General features: G+C 40.3%; 1 protein-coding gene across 1 annotated transcript in view; it reads right to left on the reverse strand.

Moving 5' to 3' along the window:
- The window catches only part of GALNT18 (polypeptide N-acetylgalactosaminyltransferase 18), a 349029-nt gene that overhangs the window by 117336 nt on the left and 208971 nt on the right, over window positions 1-22722 (reverse strand). The window lies entirely within an intron of this gene.

Below are 22722 nucleotides of genomic sequence, written 5' to 3' on the forward strand. Positions count from 1 at the left end.
TAAAATATGAGTGCATATTAACTGACATTCTTTTTTTCACTTTCGCAGCCACCATGTATATTAAACAATAAATAATTTCCATACATTATTTCTGTCCACATTTAGTTTGTCCCACATACAGAACTAGAATTTAAAATCAGTGGCTTAGATCTAGGATCTGCTTTCTATGAAAGGAAAGGCTCCACTCATAAAAGGTTTCTCTGATCAACTCGGGTGGGGGGTGGCTTCCATCAACACATACCTCACCCCATTCAGGGGGGTGGTCCTGACCCTCTGTATAGCATCTTCAGTGATCTGGAGGGGCTTCCCTGGGGAAGGCTACTTTCATTAGTGCAGTTGTTCCAGAATATTTAAAAATATATCAAGGTTGGTTTTCATTACCCCCAAATTCATGCCTCTAATTATTTCTGTTACAAGTCTGGTTATGGGGTTGGGGAATGAGATGCAGGACCATGAATTCCCATCTCTCCAGCCCCACCTCTTTTGCAATTTGCTGCACCTACCCTTAAACAGCTGTGCGGATTTTGGGTGGCATCCAGCTCGTGTGGTTCTGCTGAAGGACAGGCATTTGTAAGAGGAATGGGGAAGGGGCAGTTTTCTGTGATTTTCTTGACTGTCTGCAGCCAGTGCATGATCCAAAATCTTTTTGGGAAGCTCCCGAATCCTTCAGAATAGATTTATGGAGCAGAGGGAGCCTCAGGGACAAGGGCACCTTTCCGCCCCCTCATCCCATTTCACTGAAAGATACCTTCTGGCAGCAAGAGGGTGAAAGTCGAATGCCACTTACAACATCAAATCAAGGTTTACGCTAAGAGGCTCAGGTCTAAATGGCTCACCGTGCTTAAGAGGGAAAAGCATGGGCATTCAAAAATGAGGAGGCAAGATCTTGTAGCCCATTTCCAATCTCTTAATTCAATTGCAGGATTTTCAATGGTTAATGTGCTTGCATGCATCAGTACTTAATTCAGAATATCCAGAAGTAAACTTTCAAAAAGTTTCTCACTTTCTTAATATCTTTATCGCCCAGAAACTATATGGCTAAATTCGATTCCTAGCTTTGTTCTATAGTTCCTTTATAAAAAAAAGTGTTATATATTCAGATATGAAAAGTATTAAATTTTCATGTATCAAAGAAAGATTTGGAGATAAATTCTCCATACTGCAAGCCATCATGCCTCTTCCTAGAAAGGATAGCCTGGGAGTATTCACTTGAGTAGCCTTCAATACAGTACAAGGATATGCAGTTGGAAGAAGGAATAATAATAAAAAAGCTCCAGTAGATACAATCTACATTCTGCCCACTCCTGGTGTGTAGAATTCTCCCCCCGCCCAATCCTTCCTCTAAGGCAGCCTTCCCTAATCTGTTGCCATCCAGAAGTTTGGGACTTCAACTCCCATCAGCCCCAGCCAGCATGGCCAGTAATCAGGCATCCTGGAAGTTGTAGTCCAAAACATCTGGAGAGCACCAAGTTGGGTAAGACTGTTCTAAGGCGCTCAGGGCAATGTACACAACTTTTTCTTCCACTTAATCCTCACTACAACAATTATGGGGTAGGTTAGTCAACCAGTAAGATTCATGGATGAGTGGAGATTTGAATCTAGGCCTCCCCAGTCCTCGTCAGATAGTCTAACCACTATACAATCCCACACTGATGGAGACTGATGTACTCATAGGTTCTGGATAGTATAAAACCTGTGATCTACCAGTCTAAATTCATATTCTAGTGACAGAGCCATCTAGTGGCTTGCCTTGTGTGTACTTTTAGCAAAGTAGTAGGATATGTGAAAGTCCCTCAAGAAATGTTGTTAGTCTAATTGAAAGTCCCTTGGTCTGTAAGGCCGCCCCCCTCACGCCAGAGCATAGTTATTTAGAGAATAAACTGTTTTGTTTCTTTTTTTATGCCACCTGTTTTCCTCCTCATCACTTTATCAAGCCTTAACTCCCTCAGTGGCGGGTGACTGGCCAATTAGGCTGAAAATTAACCAATAGCTGCCGTGTTTCCTTTCACTCAGATCTAGGATGAACAGAGTGGTGGTGGCAGATGTAGTTTGTGGGGTTGCAGGCTGTTCTTAAACTCTTGGAAGCTGGGCTATTTCCACATCTTGGTCTGAACCTGCAGGGCTTATCCTGCTTGGCCTGATCCTGCCATTCTCACATTCCATCTTGCGCAGCTCTGCTGATCAATGTCGCCACTGTTAACCGACAGCACTAGCTAATAAACATCAATCAAGTCAAGGGTGTTCTGTTGCACAAGGCTTTTAAGAGCATCAGACACGGCATGAAAATGTGCTTGTTCTTAACAGCAATGAATGAAACTGAAGGAGTTGAGGGGGCTTGCTGCAGTTAAAACAGGCAGGCTTGCAGTCCTTCAGCTGTTTGCCTCAGAGTAATCATTACCACCATCGATATGGCAACAGACATGTAAGGGTTTGCAGATGAAGCTCTGGATTACACGCTGCAACTCGTTGGTGACTGACCTTTCCTGCCCACAAATCAAATTCTAAGCAGGAGATGCCAGTGTTCTTTTGTAAGATCCCCAAGTTCTTTTGCAAGATTATGCATCGGGTCCCCTAGAAGCGGCTAGTACTGAAACATGTGACAAGTAGCCAGCTGTGCTTGTCATGGCTACTTTCTATTCCTGTCCAGGAGTCCTACAAACCCCTGCTGCTTCCGATTGCAAACATGGCGATTCACATGGATACCTGACTTGCCCAGGGAAATCTTTCAGTGATCCAGGACAACATGCATGAGTTGGATGCTCTATAAAAAGTGCAACGAGACCCTTCTCGTCTTTTCACTTGGAGGCTCCAAGTGTAGAGCCCTGGCATGTGGCTTTGCATTGTACGGAGGCCTCGAAGGAAGTCTCTGAGAGCGGCTTGGCACATCACGAGGAAATGCTGTGCGCATGACATTACGCTGAAGCAAGAAAACAGGGCCTATGAGTCACACACCCACACATCCTCTGTCAGCACTTCTTTATAACGTGTGATGAAGCTGTCTCTCAGCACCCCCCTCTCCCAGCTTCACAAAGATGCACTCTTCTATTCCCCACCCCTGTCTTTCCCTTTGATATCTGTAACTGGCATGATTAATTGATGCTCTCCTTTCCTGATATATTTTTTTATTGCAAAAGTTTGCAACAAGTCAAGGACTTGTGCAAGCTGACAAGAAAAATGAGATTCTGAGACTGCCGGCCTCTTTTCCCTCTGATTTTGTTTTCACGGAGGCATCCGTGCCCTTTCCTTCTATATTTTTCAACAAAGCCTCCCCCACCACCACCCGTTTTCCTGTCGTTGTTTTTATATCAATCGCTTCCTATATCAAATGTTCTCGTCTGTAACTAATTTCTTTCTTTTTGATTGCCTACAAATGGATCTGGCAGGCAGCAAAATTGGACCATTTCTGTATTTTGTATAAAGCAGCAGCATTTTCAATGGTGCTGATGGATGCCTGCCTCTGAGCGCCCAGCTATCTGTCTTGACAGGGCGTTCAAGCTTTCAGTCCCCTGCAGACTGCTGCTGTGATTACTTAGCAAGGCTCATGGGAGGATGCTACATTTTTCAGCAGACCGTCATTTAAAAATAGATATCTGAATTTGCAGTTGAGAAACTATAATGTATCAGGTATCAGGATGAGAACAACATATCATCCACACGTATTTGCTTGCTGCATTATTCTATTTACAACTATCATTTAGGGATGCATGAGGAATTCAATCTTTGAGAATTCTGATGCGAACAGAACTCCTGTAGATTGGAACATGTGAGCATAGCTTTACATTATACATGAAACCGTTGGGAGGTTCATTCAGATTTGGGAGGTTCATTGCCACCAGTATGTTGATGGCACCCAACCCTCTCTCTCTCCTTTCCATCTAAATCCAAGGAAACTCTTTTAGTGTCTGATGTTGGTGAGGACTGGATGAAGGCAAACAAATTGAAGCTTAATTCAGACAAGACAGAGGTGCTCCTGTTCAGTCCAAGGCCAGATCCAGGAATAGAGTCTGTGCTTACACTTCCCTTAAAAATTTAGGTTCACAGACAACAGCCGAGATGCAGCATTCTGCACTAGTTCCAGCTTCCAGAACAGCGTTAAGGGCAGCCCCACATAGAGTGCATTGCAGTAATCCAATCTTGAGGTTACTAATGCCTGTACCACCAGGGCCAAGCTATCCCTGTCCAGGAGAGTCTGTAGCTAGTGAACCTGCTGAAGCTGGTAAAATGCACTCTGAGCCGCCATGGCCACTTGAGCCTCCAGCGACAGAGATGGATCTAAAAGTACCCCCAAACTACGAACCTGATCTTTCAGAGGGAGGGCAACCCCATCCGGAACAGGCAATGAGCCTATCTCCCAGACTCAGGAACCACACACCCCAGGGCTTCCATCTTGCCAGGATTCAGTTTCAGGATTCCGTTTATTGAGGCATGCTTCCCTTAAAAGTGCTTGAGGCTTTTCAAATGATCGACTGCAATTCTCAAAAATGCCTTGCCTGAGAAGTGTGAGGCAAGGCAGCCTGCCCTGTTGCACACCACCCACACCACCACCATAAAAGGAAATGGAAAGGAAATGCTAGTTTCTGTTGACCAGGAAACTCCCCATGGGGCAGCACACAGCCAGCTTGCAACCCAAAATGTTGGATATCTGCAAAAGCCTTCCATCTCTGGCTGCAAACAGCCAGTTCTTTAGGGACTCTTCCTGGGCAATTGGCTGCTATGTCCAGCCAGGGATTGTGGGAGTTTGGGAGTTGCACAATTTCCTTCTGCAAGTAGTGGAGGGCAGGGGGTGAGCTCCAGTCTAAGAAGGGCAAGCTTTAAATTTATTTAATTGTATTTATTGAATAGATTTTTATACCACAATAAACATATCTCTAAGCAATTGGGATGTGCTCGCTACAACTTCCCCCATGGAGTTCTGTTTATTCATGAGCAATCTCCTCACCCAAGTCCATCTTACCATAGCTGTCTTTGGGTAGGATTGCACCACTACTTAACTCATAATGGCAGCTCCAAGACTAATAGTTCCGTGTGTCGTGCAATGGTAATCTCTGAACATATGGGAATAGAGGATAACCCCGATTTTACAAGTGCAAAGAATCAGGTGTGGTAAAGCTTGAGTTTCCATCTGGTTGGAAGCCCCAGACAGCTCTTAATTTGATTAGGGCCAACATAATGGAAGCTTTAATTATAATATGCCTTGTTCATCAATCTACTGAGTATCCCGGCTAAATTGGGTTACTTATAGCCTTTGGAGGAGAATCCCAAAGACGTTGTGTGAGAAAATGACAGGTGAGCAATTAACATCCCAGTGTGAAGCTAATTATGTTCCCTTCTTCTCAATGAATTATTTAAAACAGTGGTGTCTGCTGCCATGGCCTGGGTGGCACTTGTGACCTACAAGTAATCTTTCTGTAATCCACAGGGCCCAAAGGAATTATTACCAGTTTTAGCTTTAATTGGCAATTTTGAACATAACTTTTTCCAAAGGTGTTTCCTCGCTTCTCCCTGCCCCAACATAGAGTAATATTAATATAAATAGACTGATAATGACCTGAAAGAGGAGTAAGCCATCTGCTTTATATTTTACAATAGTGTCCAAGTCTTTTTGTATTTTGAAACCTTAAAGAAATAAGAAATAACCTGCACATTTTTAATATGAACTTGCCACTGTTATGAACCAGTGATGATGTCCTCTCTCTCTCTCTCTCTCTCTCTCTCTCTCTCTCTCTCTCTCTCTCTCTCTCTCTCTCTCATGAACTAACTTTTTTTTTTTTAGCTTTTTAGTTTTGGCAGCTAGCAACATTTATATCATTTTTACTACTAATCCAAGATTGGATTTAGCTTTAATCAAGATTTCTGGTTGCAAACAAGGGAGGGCCAGTTACAAGGTAACCTTTTGCTGCAAGAGGGAAAACATTTGGATGAAAACTATATATACATACATATATAGTTTAGGATTCCCAACCAACCAGGAAAAAAACAAAAGTCTGGCTTTATTTATTCATTGTTGCCTTCAAGCTAGATGCCCGGGGGGGGGGGGAAAATGTGGTCAATCTCTTTGTCTCGCCTTCGTTTTGCTTTCTTTCTAAATACACACCTTAGATTAATAGACAGCATTTGATATGGGCATGGTATCTGCTCCAAGGTCCTGCCAAAACTGCTAGACTCCGCCTGTACACCCACCTCAAATTACTGAGTTTTGCCTAAAATGTAGAGATTTTTCTTTCTTTTTTTAATTTCAAGAGATGGCAATCTTGTGAAAATATACTTGAAAGAAAGATATGTAAGACTATGTAGACCAGTGTATATCATGCATTCTTCAATTGCTCACTCACTGGCAAACAGAAAATGGCAATTTACAGTTTCACATTGACCACGAAAACGTGAGTGATCTTGTAGCCAAGGTAGCCTCCTTTCCCTGCCAAACCTTTTTGTAGGCCCTCAAACGTAAGGGGAGAAGCCTGACTTCACTGGCAGAGATTTAGCTTGAAATCTTTCTTCATGACTGACCTCTTTATGTGATACTGACCCAGCCTCCTTGAAACTGCGTGTGTGAACTTAATCTATGGAAGTGTTGCTGCGTAGTGTTTTACATGCAGTAACCAGGTGGGTCTTTTTATCTTTCAGCTCTCAGTTCCTCTTTTGCTCTAGGCAGTCTCTCTCAAGCCCTAAAGTTACCTACTGTGCTAGAGCTGAAGTAGATTGCTTTGTAGTTTTGGTTCCCAAGTTCTGAAGGCTTTAACTGTTTCCCATCTTTAAAAATAAATAAGTAACCGTTATATTTCTACTTAAGGTGGTTGTGCCACACTTCCCGCCACTGATATCTTCAGATGTAGTTGTGCAACTTTGAGCCACTTCAGATGCAATCCTATGCATACATACACAGGACAAAAATCCTACGGTTCCCTACATGCCTCAGCTAGCATGGCTGGCTGAAGGGATGCTGGGAGTTGTAGGACTTTTTATGCCTAAATGTGCCTAGGGTTGTGCCTTTCATCTATAATAATAAAAGTGTGTGTGTGTGACTGTGAAACCTAAACAACTGAAACTTGGCATGCATACTAAGAGGACCCTAGGGGTTTGCACATCAATATTCTTTGGCTTTTTAATGCATTATTTAATTTTAATTAATTTTAATGTGTCTGTACATTTGAAGCCTCCGGTCACTAAATGGCAGACTTCCCTAACCAGCACATAGCTTTGGAGTCAAAACAGTTTGAAGCCAGGAGGGAGTGTTCCAAGGGACAGAGTTATATGGCTACCCCTCCCCCTGCTGTTGGGCAACCCCCCACTCCAGGGAATGGAGTGGACAGATCCCTCCCTCAGGGGGAGAGAAGGGGGCACCATAGCAGAGGCTAGGCTTGGGGCTTCCTGCGGGCAACACTTCACTCAGACAGGCTAGGCACAATGAGTCCATAGACAGCTGTATAGGTTTGCTTGACGGTTCCGTTGTATCAAACTAAGGGATATTTCAACCTGTGCAAAGGGCTATTCCGTTTGCTGGTTTCCAATAAAAACAACAGTCTTGAGCCACGTTAAAGACTGACAGATTTGCTGTAGCTTAAGCGTCTGAGGACTACAGCCCATGATCCTATAATAAAGCTGTTACGCTTTAAGGTGCCACAGGATTCTTGTTTTGTTTTATTTTGCTGCGACAGATTAACCCAGTCAGCCCTCTGGAATTCACTGGCAATAGTACACATAAAGTACGTATGGAGAAAGGATAGGCTCTAATATCAGGGACAGGGTCGGTGCCAGACTATTTTGCGCCCTAGGCAAGGTGAGCTACTTTCACCCCCACCCCCTCAAAAATGCCAACTTTGTTTTTTAAGAACATACATTTCCTGGAAAAAATAAGAAGCACAAAACTTGAAACTGCTAAATTTATTTTAAAGTGCAAGAAATATGTCATGCCAATTATAGCAAACAAATTGGAAAGGAACGTCTATGGATCTAAAATGCGTTATTTAATAGGAATATCACCTCCAAATCATCCCCCCAACTCACACACGCGCGCACACACACACACACTCAGTTCAGAGGGAATGACAAACCGTAACTGGGGCTGATGGGAGTTGTAGTCCAAACCATCTTGCACTCCATCCTCCCAAGAACCTCTCCTCTTTTTGCACACTCTGGTTTCTCCTCCAACTTCAGGTTTAGCAGGAAGCTTTTGTTCACTGTTACATCTAAAACTGGAAAAGTTATGTTTGCAACAAAACCATAATTTGACCACAAACCAGAACCGCAAACCCAATTCAAACTGTGATTTGCAGGCTGTTGGTGGTGAGACGGGAAATCATAGCATACCACTGGGGGAGGGAGGGGAATGAGTAGAGGCTTCATTCATGTTTCACTAAGCATGGTTTGGCATTGCATCAATGAACCAACCAATAAGCTCTTGGAACAACCCAACTATTTCAGTACATTTCTGGCTTCCATCATTGTAGAAATAAGTTTGAGAATCAAAGTGTCTGTGCACTCTTCGGAAGTATAGCATGACTTTTTCTTTTGTTGCTTTGGGCAGCTTTACAGTCAGCAAGTAAGTCAAAAGAAATAAATAATAAAACAATAGTAAACGTTAAAATGTTAGAATAAAGCCACTCTCCTATATCACCATATAAAATAAACCAAACTCCTGAGTCTCAAATAAACTTAAATATTTGGATGCATTACAGTGTGCCTTATGTTGTATGCTGTTTTCTGAAGCTGGTTATATGGTTATTATTTTATAATTATTCTGATTAATCACTATTACTTTATAGACAATTAAGCAACCTGGGAGGGGGGGGAATGACAATACAAGTAGCATCATGTTTATGTTCAGAGCACTTTGAAAAATAAACTTGGTATTTGTTTCGGGGTGGGTGGGTGTCTATCTTGTTCTGCATGCTGCTTTTATTATTGAGCAGGGGGTTGGACTCGATGGCCTTATGGACTCCTTCCAACTCTACTATTCTATGATTATATGAACCATAAACTTCTTCAGAACCCAACATATGCCCTTAATTATACCCAGGTCATATCAGGATTCTAAATAATGCTCAAACTTATCTAAAGGCCATTTGAATCTATGAGGAATGTTTAATCAGGTTTCTCCAATAGTTATATGCCTTCTTCTTTAGATCCCTCAGGACTCCTAGTAATATTATGTCCTGATTTTAGGTTTATGCGATTTAGTGCTTAATGCACCTTACTACTACCTCAGTGCATTTTAACTTACTGAAATCTAAATTTCACAGCAGAATAGACTGCTTCCAGGCTGAAACTCATTTTCTATCTAGAATTATAAATTCCTCTCTCTCTCTCTCTCTCTCAAAGATCACTTTCAGAATTCTATCAGCTTTATAACCTTAAACAATTTGTCACAGACAACTACTATACCATAATCATTACAAATAATGTTTAAGCAAAAGTTCTGAAGCATTTACTTTTCTAGGAACTGATCGTATTCATAATGCTACATATGTATTTAAGTATCTTGCTGAATTTGGCCTGTGGGCTTACATTTGGGCCTCATAGAACATTTGCATGTTGCTAAAAACTGGAGAGCAAACCACAAAGACAAACTGAATATGGAGGATTGATAATTAGAATCCCTCCTGGTTTTCTCCTGTGCCATCATATTCACAAGCACAACTTTAAAAGACATTATCTTTGTGCTTTTGAGGGTAAATTAACTATGGAGTACAAGGTTGATGGTACTGATACAAATATTTTTTAAAATATCACTTCAAAATTAAAAGTAAAATTTAGAGCATCATCAGATGGGGGATGGGGAATCACAGTTCCCTACCGTCGTTTCTCCACCCCCAGTCCTGTCCCACAATGCTTCCTCTTTCTTTCTTCCTAGAGAAGAACGAGAAAGTAAACAAAGACCACGTGGCCCATTCGGGGGCCTTTTTTTATCATGTCACTTTTCCTGCACATAGCAGGAAATGGCGGCACATTCTGTTTCCCCCCCAAAAGTTAGATTTTTGGGGATCTATTTTGTGACTGAAAGAAGGCAAGGAGGAGTGGGAGACACGCAGGAGGCAGACAGCACCCTCTAAAGGATGCACAAAAAAACCATGAGTGTGCAGTAGAGAGAGTGCAATAAAATGGTCATCTGATGAATCCCACAGTGCAAAACTACAGGCGCATAGTGTTAACTACAGTCATAGCAACCCTAACTCCCAGATCTGCTGGCTGGTGGGAAACCTATGATGGGGCATGGTGGCTCCGTCCACCCTAGAGGCAGAGCCTTGCCCATAGAAAGCTTTGCAGCTGGAAAGCTACCATGGCAGTGTTCCTGCCTGCAGTAGCAAGCACAAGGCCCCTGAAATAGGGCATTCTGAGGACTTTGAACTGGCTTTGGGACCAGTGGCTCAGGTTTCTCAGCAGCCTAGAGTTTGTATTGCTTATTTTCCACACACTCACACACAGGCCCCATTCAGAAGACACTTTAAACCATGGCTTTAACCACGGTGGTTAAGCCAGAAAGCTAGGCCATGAAGACACCGTAAACCATGGCTTTAACTATGGTGAATAAAGCAAAAAGCCTTATTTACCATGGTTTAAGATGTCTTCTGAACACAACCTAGCTTTCTGGCTTAACCACCATGGTTCAAGCAATGATTTAAGGTGTCTTCTGAATGGGCCCAATGAGTTTCCAATTGTGGTGGTGATGGTGGTGGTGAGGAATTTAAAATGAAAAGATCCACTGGGCAAAACCACCCCTAAACACACCTTCTGCCATGGTTCGTTAGTGTAAGCCAACAGGGATTTGGATGAGATGGTAGATGACCCCAGATAGGATTTCAGTTTAAAGAAATTGTTTCACTCCTTAAAACCATTAAATTTGGCCAGTGGGGAAGAGAAATACTAGTCCCCAAACACACAATGTGTCATCAGAATTCAGGTTTATGTGCTTCAAGCCTCTTTTTCTACATTTCTAACCTCTTAAAAAAAACCTGGAATGCAGGAATTATCCTTTTTTCATTAGCTGTAGATGGTTTAAAACTCTTTTATTCGTGTGTTTTAAAGTTCTTTTACTTGTAAAGAATTCATTCATTGGGTTGTATATCTAATGGTACTCTTCTGCCAGCGGAACAGACACGGCTGGTGGATAGAATGCCCCTCCCCACTCAGCGCCCCTCCCCAGGCACCTTCCAAATCTGCTTTGGAGAGTTGGGGGACTCTCCAGAGCAGATCTGAAGGGCAGGCGGAGGGTGCAGGGGAGAGGAGGGAAAAGGAAACACCTGTTACATAAGCCAAAGTCCATTTCTGCAATGTTGGACTTAGCCTATTTTAAGTAGAGTAATGAGATATGAAAATAACGACCTATATATTTATATAGAATTAAAAGAATATCCCACTTTTATTATCTCTGAGAAAGCCAAAGCAGCTGAACAATCAATAAAAACTAACACAACATATCATACATTTAATAGCTGAAGCATAAATTTGTAGCATAATATCCATACCAAAACACACACACACACAAAACCCCCACACCCATAGTTCAATGCATTGGGAGCTTATTTTATTTTTTCACCAGCGGTACCAATGTGGCATTTCAAAAGCAACCTGTGATATGCATCCCATAATTTTAGAAGTAGCTTCTAAAATAGCAAAGTGAAGCCCATATTTAGAAAAGGAAATAAAATCATATTATACCTGTAAACAGTACTACTCATTTAATAGAATTTGAGTGATGGGAGGGGTTCTTGGATTCTTGCTCAATTAACCTCTGGAGAAACTATGTTACCTGCAAATCTGAATGAAAAAGTTAAATGTATCTATGTTTTTGCCTTCATTTTTCTCATTTGTGTTTTGATTAAATATCTTATAGAGATGTTATGTAGAAACGAATCTTTGGCACCCAGAGTGATGAGAAGTGACAGTGGGTAGCACTGTTATTATTCTCTACATGTATGCAGCCTGATTTTGTCTGACAACAGGAAGCACAATAATTTAGTTTTCCTCTTGTCTCCCATCTGTAGCATAGTTCTGTATCATAAAGAAGTTGGTGAAGTCTCACTGACAAGGGAAGTAGCCCTGAAAACATGTCATGAAGCTTTCCCAATCAAACAGGAAACATGCCTGCTAATTTACTATACTGTGTTTCCCATTTCCCAGTTCTCTTGCACAAAAAGTTTCTTCTAGCAGTGTTGAAGTAGCACAGGGGACCAATTCTCTTGAGTTCACAGCGGAATGAATTTCTGTGTTAAATCAGACAAAATCCACATCTTTGCAATATAACCAAACAACTCTGGCAAGTAACCCATATTATTTTATGGTTTCTTTTAAGTAATCCCATTCGTTTTTAAACCTAAACTTTATATATAATATATTTGCTTGCAAAGATTTTAGAGTCCAATGCCAAACTTTTGTAAAATCTTAGTGAGTAATTTCTCTACCTGCTTCTCGACAACGTTTTAAATATGATTGAGCTATTGTGCAGTAATCTGCAACTGATTAAACTCAGTTTGATACTGATGAAATGTGAATATTATCCTAGAGTACATTCCTTTAGATAGAAAGCTTTCCACTGATTAGGCTACGTATCCAATTTATTATAACTCAAGTCCCACTCTCAATATGTTTGCTTTACTGCCATGAAATGAAGTTGCGTTTAACAAACCATTTTATTAACTCAACCTCCCAGAGGTACTTTTGAAAGTTTTTTTTTTAATTCCTTGGGGAACTCTGTAGTAAAGAGCAGGTGACCTGAACATAGTTTTTACGATCTGAAAGAATCTGAGTTTTGATAAACAGGATAGATAGTATCCTGGAGAAACTTCCCAGGTCTGATTGAGCTCCTGCCACAAGCGCTCTCTCGCTCTCTGTTATGCCAAACATTATTAGATTCAGGCTGATTAGTTTCTTCCTTTCCATAGAGTTAGCTAACTTGGGTGAACTTCATGCCATCTTAAATTGTCCAGAGGAAGGCATATGTGCTGCTGATGCAACCTTTTCAAATTTTGTGACATCAAATTTCCCTCAGGAGAGGCCAAATTCATTTAAAGAGTCAACTGCGGCAATCTTTTGTACACTTACTTCAGAGTAAGTCCTACTGAATCTGGTGACATTTACTCTTGAGTAAATAAGTATACAATATGGTTACAAACTGCAGAAAAAGTATCTTCATGAAGGACTAATGGAGTCAGATTTGTCTACATCTCTTTTTTGGGGGGTGTCTCAATTAATTTCAGGTTTACTGTTGAAAGACAACCTTCTGTTGCAATTCAGCCTTCAATCTAAAAGTTGCCTGCATAATACTTTTTAAAATGTACATTATATTTCAATGCTCAATTTTAAATGCACATGCCCCTTTTCACATTGGTTCCTGGGATCTCCCGGGATATGTGAAGCATTTTCACAGTGCTATTAACAGGCTATTATCTTGAGCTCTGTTGCCTTCAGCCATTTGGAGTCCTGTATTCAATTCTAGTTGCCCATTTTAAGAAGGATGCTCACAAGTTGGAAGGCATCCAGAGAAGAGCAACCAGGATGGTGAGGGGTCCGGCAACAAAGTCCTATGAGGAACAGATGAAAGAGCTGGTATGTTAAGCTCTTTCTGATGTTGACATCAGTCTTCAAACATCCCAAAGGCTGTCATGCAGAAGATGTTTTCTGTTGCTCCAGAGGGCAGGGCTAGAACCAATATGTGGAAATTGCAGGAAAGCCAATTTTGGCTAGATGTTAGGAAAAATATATGTTAGGTACATTATGGTTTTAACTGTAAACTGCCCAGAGAGCCCTCGGCTATTGGGCAGTTATAAAAATGTAATAAATAAATAAATAAATAAATAAATAAATAAATAAATTCCTAACAGAGAGAGTGATTCAGCAGTGGAACAGATTGCTTTAGGAAGTGATGTATTCTCCTTCACTGGAGGTATTTAAGCAGAGGCTGGGTGGTGTCTATCAGGGATAATGTAGTTGCATCCTGCAGTACAAAGCCTGCAATGAACAAGGAATTGATCTCCAAGGTCCCTTTCAACTTCTATGACTTATGTTTAAAACAAACTTGAACAGGACAAACCCTTTCAAATTTAGGACCGTTTTCCATAAAGTAGGATACATAGCCACCCAATGCCCTATCAACATGCTGATCCATCTTACTGGAGTAGCTCCCACACTGCTGCTTGTAATGTATGAATTGGGCCTGTGTTCTGAATTAGGTCAGTTATTTAGGCTGGTGTGTAGAGGTGTCTGCCTTGTAGCAGAACATTTGACTTGATCAAGTCCTTCTGCTCTCTTCATGCTTTGGATTCTATGATCTGAAGGCAGAAAAAATTATCCAGGTTGCTTTTCCTATATGGAGGCCCATTTCCTTCCATTTTCAATATATAGTGGACATATTTTCCAACAAAAGTGATGACTGAGTAGTAAAGTATATCATCATTCCCTAGAATGTGAACCTGACAGACCACGGACTTGACTATATAAACATCTTTAAGCTTCCTCAAATTCAAGCTGTAATTCTATTAGGTATATGGTGTCTTTTTCGGCTTCGTAAAGCACAATGCCATTTTCACATCGTTTCCCCCTGCTTTTTTATTTTAGCAATTATTTCAACCACATGCAAATCTGTTAGTATTGTCTCAAATGTAAGATGCTATCTTTTGAAGCATTAAACAATGATTAGGCAGGCACTGGGCCAAAGAACTGTGCAGTTTAAGAGCAATGGAGCCATGCAGCAGCTGGTACTAAGCAATCTTGAAAGAACTGATAACACTTAGTAATTCTGTCAAGATGGTCTCAGCTGACAATAGAAAATAACAATGATTCATTTTGCCTTGTTTAGCATGCAGCAGAATGCCAAAGAGGAATGCCCATAAGTAATTGGAGAATATTATGAATTGTAGATCAAGTTCTTTGTGAATTAAGCAAAATTACAATTATAGCTTGGAATGTCTAGTCTGAGACATTTTTTTAATGCTCATTTGTTCTAGATGATAATAAATGATAATTACAGGATCAAGCAATGATCATGTGAAAAGAATCTCTCATCAAACACCAAAGGTCGTTTCATCACTGAAGAAAACATGTAAGTACATAGCATGTGAGTAGAGGGAGAAGAGGGAATGGACAGACAGAGGATACAGACAATGGGTTTCCCCAGGGATCCTAACATTCATTCATGTTTGAAATTATTGTACAACACCTTGATGGTATTTCAGTAGATAAGACAGTTCATAAACGAACTGTTAATAATAAATAAATATATTTATGCAGAAATGGTTCTAGGTAATATATCAAAAACAGTGTTTAGTAATAAGCTAGTGGTAAGCTTATGGTTGCAATAGTCAAACAAGATGACAAAATACAGAACGTGTAGATTTGAGGGGGGGAAAGGATTATCAATTAATCCCCAAATCAATTAAGACAAAACAAAAAATGAACTGAGGCTGCTGTATTTGAACCTCTATACCAGGTGTAGGGAACCTGGTATCCACCAGTTGTTTTGGACTACAAATGCCATCACCCTCAGTCAGCGAAGCCAATGCTCAAGGATTTATAATCAAAAATATCTAGTTGCCTATCCCTGCTCTATAACTACAGCTATGAGATTTTTAGTTTCAGTTGATTGAAATTGACCCTACCAAGAAACTGACACAGCTGGTGATATGGAATGTTTTAGGACATTTTACCTGATGATGGGCAAACTCCCCTCAGACACCAACTACAAGAGATTTCAGATAACTCTTGGCCCAGATCTATACCTTGTGTCAAATCATTACGAATGTGGAATAAAAAGCAGGAAATAACACTGTGAAATTGGTATATAAAATGTGGATTATGCCCCTATAGTTATTAGTACACTTCAATACTACTACAAAGCAGTAGTGTAGATCTAGCCTTGGAGAAAGGCAAGAATTCCACACATGTTTTAGATTGACACCCAACGATGGTTGCATTACTGGTTTAAAATTTTTGTTTAAGGCTTTGGGGACTGGCAAACAATCCCAGTGACACTCCAAAGCCTGTGCCACCTCTGAGGTTGTCTGACCAAGCACTGGGAAAATTCCTAACCCACGCAGCTAAGGACACATGCAAAACTTATATTACAGGCTATACTAGGCTGACAACTGTTACCCAGAGGACCTTTTCTTCTGTCACCCCCAGACTGTGGAACAGCCTGCCAGAGGAGATTCACAACCTTAACACTCTCTCTAAATTTAAGATAGCTTTAAAGATTAGCCTTTTCCAGCAGGCCTACCCAGATTAATGTGAAACCAAGAATTTTTAAGATGTGTTGTTTTGTTGTACTAATGTTGTTCCCTGCCTCGATCCAAAGGGAGAGGCGAGTAAGAAATATTATTATTATTATTATTATTATTATTATTATTATTATTATTATTATTATTCACTTAGCCTATGTTTTGATGCCCAGTTCAGCTTATAGTGAGACAAAAGATTGAAAAAATTCTGTCTCTCACATGAATAGATTATAAATAATAGAAGAACTAGTTTTCATATCTTACTACATCCCAATATTATAAGCTAGGCAAGTTCATATTCTGAATAACAGAAGTATATTTCTTTTTCTTCCTCTCTTCTTTCTATTAATATTACTTTTGTGGTTAATATTTTACAATAAAAATGGATTTTAAAAATGATGGGTTTTAGCAAATTCACAAATTCTTATCACTCAGAAAGAGAAGAAGAAGAAGAAGAAGAAGAAGAAGAAGAAGAAGAAGAAGAAGAAGAAGAAGAAGAAGAAGAAGAAGAAGAAGAAGAAGATCTGGTACACACAGAGAAGTGATAGATGAGGTGTTTGGTGAAAAGGGTAAAAAGAAGAGAGGAAACAGCAGCTTGAAGTGTACGTGTGTAGGTTAATGGGATGCCAACAGCTTTCACTGCTCAGTAGTGGTGAGCAAACTCACCTCAGCTCAATTTGGAATCTACTTGGTATTTACAGACTATTGGAGTGAATAGTAGCCAGTAGGGGGGATGTGTCCATTTTCTCTCTTGCCTCATAAAGAACTGAATGGAAGACAGGACATACACAAGAAGAGTTTGGGAGAACTGTCTGAAATACCAGAGCGGAACTGAAAAAGCTGAAATTTTCACTTTTGCTATTTTCAAAAAGCACTTTCATTTCTCAGTGAGTTTTCAATTGGCTCTAAGGCAGTTTTTTGGGTTTTTTTTTGTCTAAGTCTTGGACATTAATCGCAGCTCAGACAAAGCTGTGTAATGTTAAGAGGCTAAACTAAAGGCTTTTATTTTCAAGACTTACTGGTGTAGCGTACAGCTCAGGGAAACTGAGCCTTGGGAGCCAAGAAAACTATAGTTCTGAGCTTCTCTAATGAAGTTCAGGGAAGTCCCTTTACTGTGATCACTCTTAAGTATGATTTCTCTTAAGTGAACACAAGCTAGCTTCATAACCTATGGTTTGAAGATGGCTTGTTTCTACTAATCATAATTAAGATTAACCACAGTTTGTCCAAGTTTGGGCAATGTAGCAAGTTGTGGTTAATAAAATATGCAAACGAAAGTTTCTGAACACCTCCTCACAGCTGTGCTAGAGAAGGAAAAGGGTATGTACAAGGCGAGAGGGAAACTAGGGCCATTCTCAGAATGCTAAACTTAGCTTTACATCCCAATTAGCCCTCTATGAGGGGATTCTACCTAAGCTTTAGCTCATTTAGGTTGGAGCTTCCCTGAACTGGGTTGAGAAGAAATCAATTGGGGTGAGAATGAAGATACACTGCAGCAAAAAGAGAGAAAAAAGGACAAGGTGAGATGAAAACTAAAAACAGTGGCCATGATGCTATTACAATGTGGGTTTTTTTAATTCTACAATTACCTTTAGTTAATGGGGCTTACTCAGCAATCTCAATGGGTTTCATCCCCAAGTGATATGTCTCCTACTGGGGTGTCGATGTAATGATGAATTTGGTACTAAGATAAGAATCCTCCTTATTGGCTAGGGTATTCCTGAGACTGTCATATAATCAGAATCTCAGCATAAATTTAGTTTGATTTCTGACACACAATGAACACCACTGGTGGATTAAATGGTAAAAATGCATACAAACCTTTTAAAACAGAGATGAAACATTTTCGTTTTCAACTTATGCTTATGAAAATTCACAAGCAAAAGCCGACAGGTGAAATGCTTACCTAAGTTGTTTCATTAAACTAGAAGATCAAGGGTTTGGGAGTGTTAAATTTACTTTGCACCACTCACATGCCATACATACAGTGACATCTTCAGTTTCCCCACTTCAAACATTTGTAGTTTTTTTGTCAGAGAGAGAGAGAGAGAGAGTAAAGCCTCACAGGAGATTAATTGGGGGCTTCTAAACTATAATTGGAAACCTGTAAAAACTGTACTGGGATTTAGCAAAAATCATAGATAATTTCCCTGACATATGCTGATGTGCATGAATAAACTACTGCTGGGTATATTTCTCAAGATAAATGCAAAGAAATTAGATATATACATAAACGTACTGCCAATTTCATACTGAATCTCAAGGCAGCATTAAAGAATAAGTTCATTCTTCAACTAGTATTTAAGAAAGGCAGCTTTGTAAAAGTCATAGAAGACAGGACTCTGGTCCAACTGAGAATCTTCCTTTGAAATCTTTAAACTCTTTAATCACACATTTATAAATACTTTCAATGCAATATGAAACTACAGGATAAGAATATGGCTTCACAGCTATTTTTTTCCAATTTCAAAGATAATTTCTATTTATGACAAGAACTACAAGTGTGATTAACATGGGTGGATGCTACTGGCCAATAGTGACTGCAGTAGTACGGAGACAAATGTTGGTGGAATTCAATTTCAGCACAAATGTTGCCAGAGCAAACTCTCCCACCACACACACACACACACCACATTTAGCACCAACAGTACACAAAATGATCCCTTCTCCTCTTTTGGCAAGCACTGGGCAGTGGTGCCTGCTACTTTAAAGGAGACCACTCACAACACAAACAGCATTCCTCCCTTCTCTTGGTGTGACTTTTTTTATATATGATGTATTTACTCTGTACAGCACCATGTACATTGATGGTGCTATATAAATAAATAAATAAATAAATAAATAATAATAATAATAATAATAATAATAATAATAATAATAATAATAATAATAATAATTTGAGCTTCCCTCCCAAGGCAAATAGGAGCTCTGGGGTAGAGCAATTTTCACTGGGAGGTACCATGGTATGGGTGTGTGTGTGTAAACTTACACTGTCTGCTTGTCTTAGTCCAAAGCTGAATCAGGACCCCTGCAGCTGCTATTTGCATTTGAAAAAAGATTTGCCCAACTTAAAGGGATGGATTAAATGTCAGATGTAGTTTGGCCATAAGAAGGTTTTAAAAACAAACATGGGTACAGACAATTTGCAGGTTGGGAAGAAAAAGGTTTTTCCATATTCGTGATCTCTTTATACAAGGAAAAATCATATCAATGCAACAATTAGAGGCAAAACTGAGCCCACTCCCTTGTACCTGGCTCCAAAAACTGCAAATAGTCTCTTTTGCAAATGCTCTATATCGATTCCATAACATTCCACGCTCGCTTACTATATTTGAGAAAGCTTGCCTGACTTATTCTAGAAAGGTTAAAGGGGGAGCTTCTGATATATATCACATGATGTTGAATTGTCAATTCCCAGATAAGGGAGGGTTAAAAATGATTTGGGAACATGATCTGTGCACCAGTTTCACTGAAGGTGAATGGAAAAGCTTGTGGCAATCAGCACCCTATAAAACAATATCAGCAAAAGTTAAAGAGCTCACTCTGAAAATCACTCACAGGTGGTATATCACCCCTGTTAGACTGCACCATATTAGTGCTAGTATATCCCCGCACTGTTGGCGTGGTTGCTCCGTTCCTGGCACTTATATTAATCTTTGGTGGGAATGTCAACAGGTCAAAACTTTTTGGTCAAGGGTTTTCCAAACCATTACAAACATTATTAATGTTGAAGTAGAAACTGGCCCAGCACTGGCTCTACTTTCTATTTTTAGGAATGCCAATAGAAACATTATTCCCAAAGCCTTGGTCACCCATTTGCTGGTTGCAGCCAGGTGGGAAATTGCCCAATTCTGGAAAAGCGACAGACCTTTTGACCATCAACGCTGGTTTGATAAGATTTGGAAACTAGCTTTAAATGATAAATTGACACAACATAGGAGGCTAGCAAGAGGAGAAATAACATCAGACACATTTGTGGAAAACTGGTTGGACTTTTTCACATTTATTAATATGAATCCTGGCGAACTTAGACCCCCAATGACTCAGGAATCCTTTTGGTCAGAGGTTCTAATTTAACCTGCATCTTTTTCTGTACCAAGTGCTTATTGAAGGAATGAACACCCATGTTTTTTTTTTATAGTGGTGCTATGGGAACATCTATATTGTTGTTGAGTGTTTTCTTTTACTCTGTGTATTTATTGTATTTGTCCTTACTTGAAAATCAATAAAAATAGTATTTAAAAAAAAAGGGATAAATAAAGATACCTCTTGGATTTGGATAAATAAGGATCAGCACTTGTACTTGCTCCAAGATCTAGGTGAATAAAATGCAGTGTGGTATTGAATCATTCAAAGTTAAAGTTCTGCTCATAATTCTTTAGCCTGTAGAAGCATGAAAACCACATTGATGTCTATAATTCATTGCCCAAATATTATCTGCTGGATTAATTTTCTACTTCCCTAATTCTGTGGACTTGATTTTAAAATTTGTGTAGCAACCTTAACAGAGCAGAGAAATTGATTCAAAATTAACACTTGATGTAATGGACCTTTCTGCACTTTGGCCCATCTTTGAAAGGGAAAAAAAGCAACCAGGTTTGGGAGTGGGGCGGGGGCAAAATAAATAACATAGTAAAGTGATCCACTGATGAAGTGGAAGGCCAAAGAGGAATTAGTGAAATAATAGAGTAAACTTGACAAAATATTGCAATTAAAAACATGTCTTTATTTTATTTTATTTGATGACATGTCATTTTTGAGTCACCCTAGTCCTCTGCAATGTAGGATAGATGCACACCCATTCATCCCAGGTGCTGACTTTTTCATACTATCCTGTAATGGAATTTTAAGGAAAGCTTGCCCAAGGTTGGGTTAAATATAGCTTTTTTCAGGGAGGTTAGATTTAGAGTAAGCTCATACTCCGCCTCTCTCTCTCTCTCTCTCTGTGTGTGTTTTGCTAGTGTCATGATTTCAAGATTAGCATATAGAATAACAGCAGAAGACAGAAAAACATGGCACAGAAGCTTATTTCTGTTTAATTCCACATCTCTTTTTCCTCACACACATTTGATGCACATCACTGATTCTGCAGTGGATATGTGGTAATGCAGTAGCAAGGGTTATGTAGGGTGACCATATGAAAAGGAGGACAGGGCTCATGTATCTTTAACAGTTGTAGAGAAAAGGGATTTTCAGCAGGTGTCATCTGTATGCATACAGCATCTGGTGAAATTCACTCTTCATCGCAATAGTTAAAGCTGCAGGTGCCCTCCTCTCTTTTGTATCTGGTCAAGAGGGCAGGACTCCTGCAGCTTTAACTGTTATGATGAAGACAAAATTGCACCAGGTGCTACATGCATTCAAATGACACTTGCTGAAATTCCCTTTTCTATACAACTTTAAAAACACAGGAGCCCTGTCCTCCTTTTCATATGGTCACCCTAGGTTATGTAATAGTTAGAAAGAAGTGAAGGACACATTTACTGTGCAGCAGTTCCTTAGAGAGGTAAACATTTGCGCGCCCCCCCTTGAATGTTATAGGTTCCAGCTGATCTTTCAAACGAATGAGATCGATTGCGAGGCTTGTTAGAAATGTAATAGTCCACCCCTGATAAAGACCCAGATTTCCAATCATTGCTTAGCTTCTTGAACACAGTTACATTTTGCTTTAAAAGAAAGTGTGCACGCACTTTGTTTGACAGTTTTATTTTGCTGCTGCCACTGCTGCAGCATCAGCACTGTCAGGATCAGGCCCGTTCTCCCTAGTATGAACTCCCTAGTACTAGGAGCATGAAAGAAATACACCAGCCAAGACAGGATGCAGGGGAAGAAATTCTCCAAGATTCTCCATGAGTTAAGGAGGAATCTTCCCAAGAACTTATCAGACAGGATGCCCAGGCTCAGAGATCACCCCCCACCCACCCACCCCTGGGAACTCAATCTTTGCCGGAGAAGGAGGGAACATCGGAGTTGACAGTTCTCAGGATCCTCCGCAGGATCAAGCGAGTGGAGTTGAGAGGAGGTAGGAGGTGGTCTGCTAGGTTAGCCACTTGACAGAGTTTTCAACTTGAAGACCCTCCCTGAAGGAGGGATTCAGTAAAAGTCTGTTGGGCACTGTGACAAACTGTCCATTTAGTTGATAGGCAACTGTCTTGCTTTGTTAGGCTAATTAAGCTCTTAGCATTCACACTCTCTTCAGGTGTGAAGAGGTGTCTCACATCTCAGTGGGAGGGCTTGGCATCATGACAGCATCACATTAAGCAGCGGTAGTAGTAGGCACACACAAAAAGGCTTGGGGATGCATGTAGATGTCCTTACGGTCAGGGGTTGCAAGGATGTCCTTAAATCCTATGAAGAGCTAAAGCAGGAATGGACAACACGGAACTCTCTGGCCACATGTGCCCCCTGGCCATTTTTGTGTGCACCTACCACCACCTCCACTGCTAAACATGGTACTTGTTCAGCAAAAAAACACAACCTAGTAAAACAGAGTGTGGGGAGTACACAGCTTGTT

Source organism: Elgaria multicarinata, chromosome 2 (genome assembly GCF_023053635.1).
Source record: "Elgaria multicarinata webbii isolate HBS135686 ecotype San Diego chromosome 2, rElgMul1.1.pri, whole genome shotgun sequence".
Classification (NCBI taxonomy): domain Eukaryota; kingdom Metazoa; phylum Chordata; class Lepidosauria; order Squamata; family Anguidae; genus Elgaria; species Elgaria multicarinata.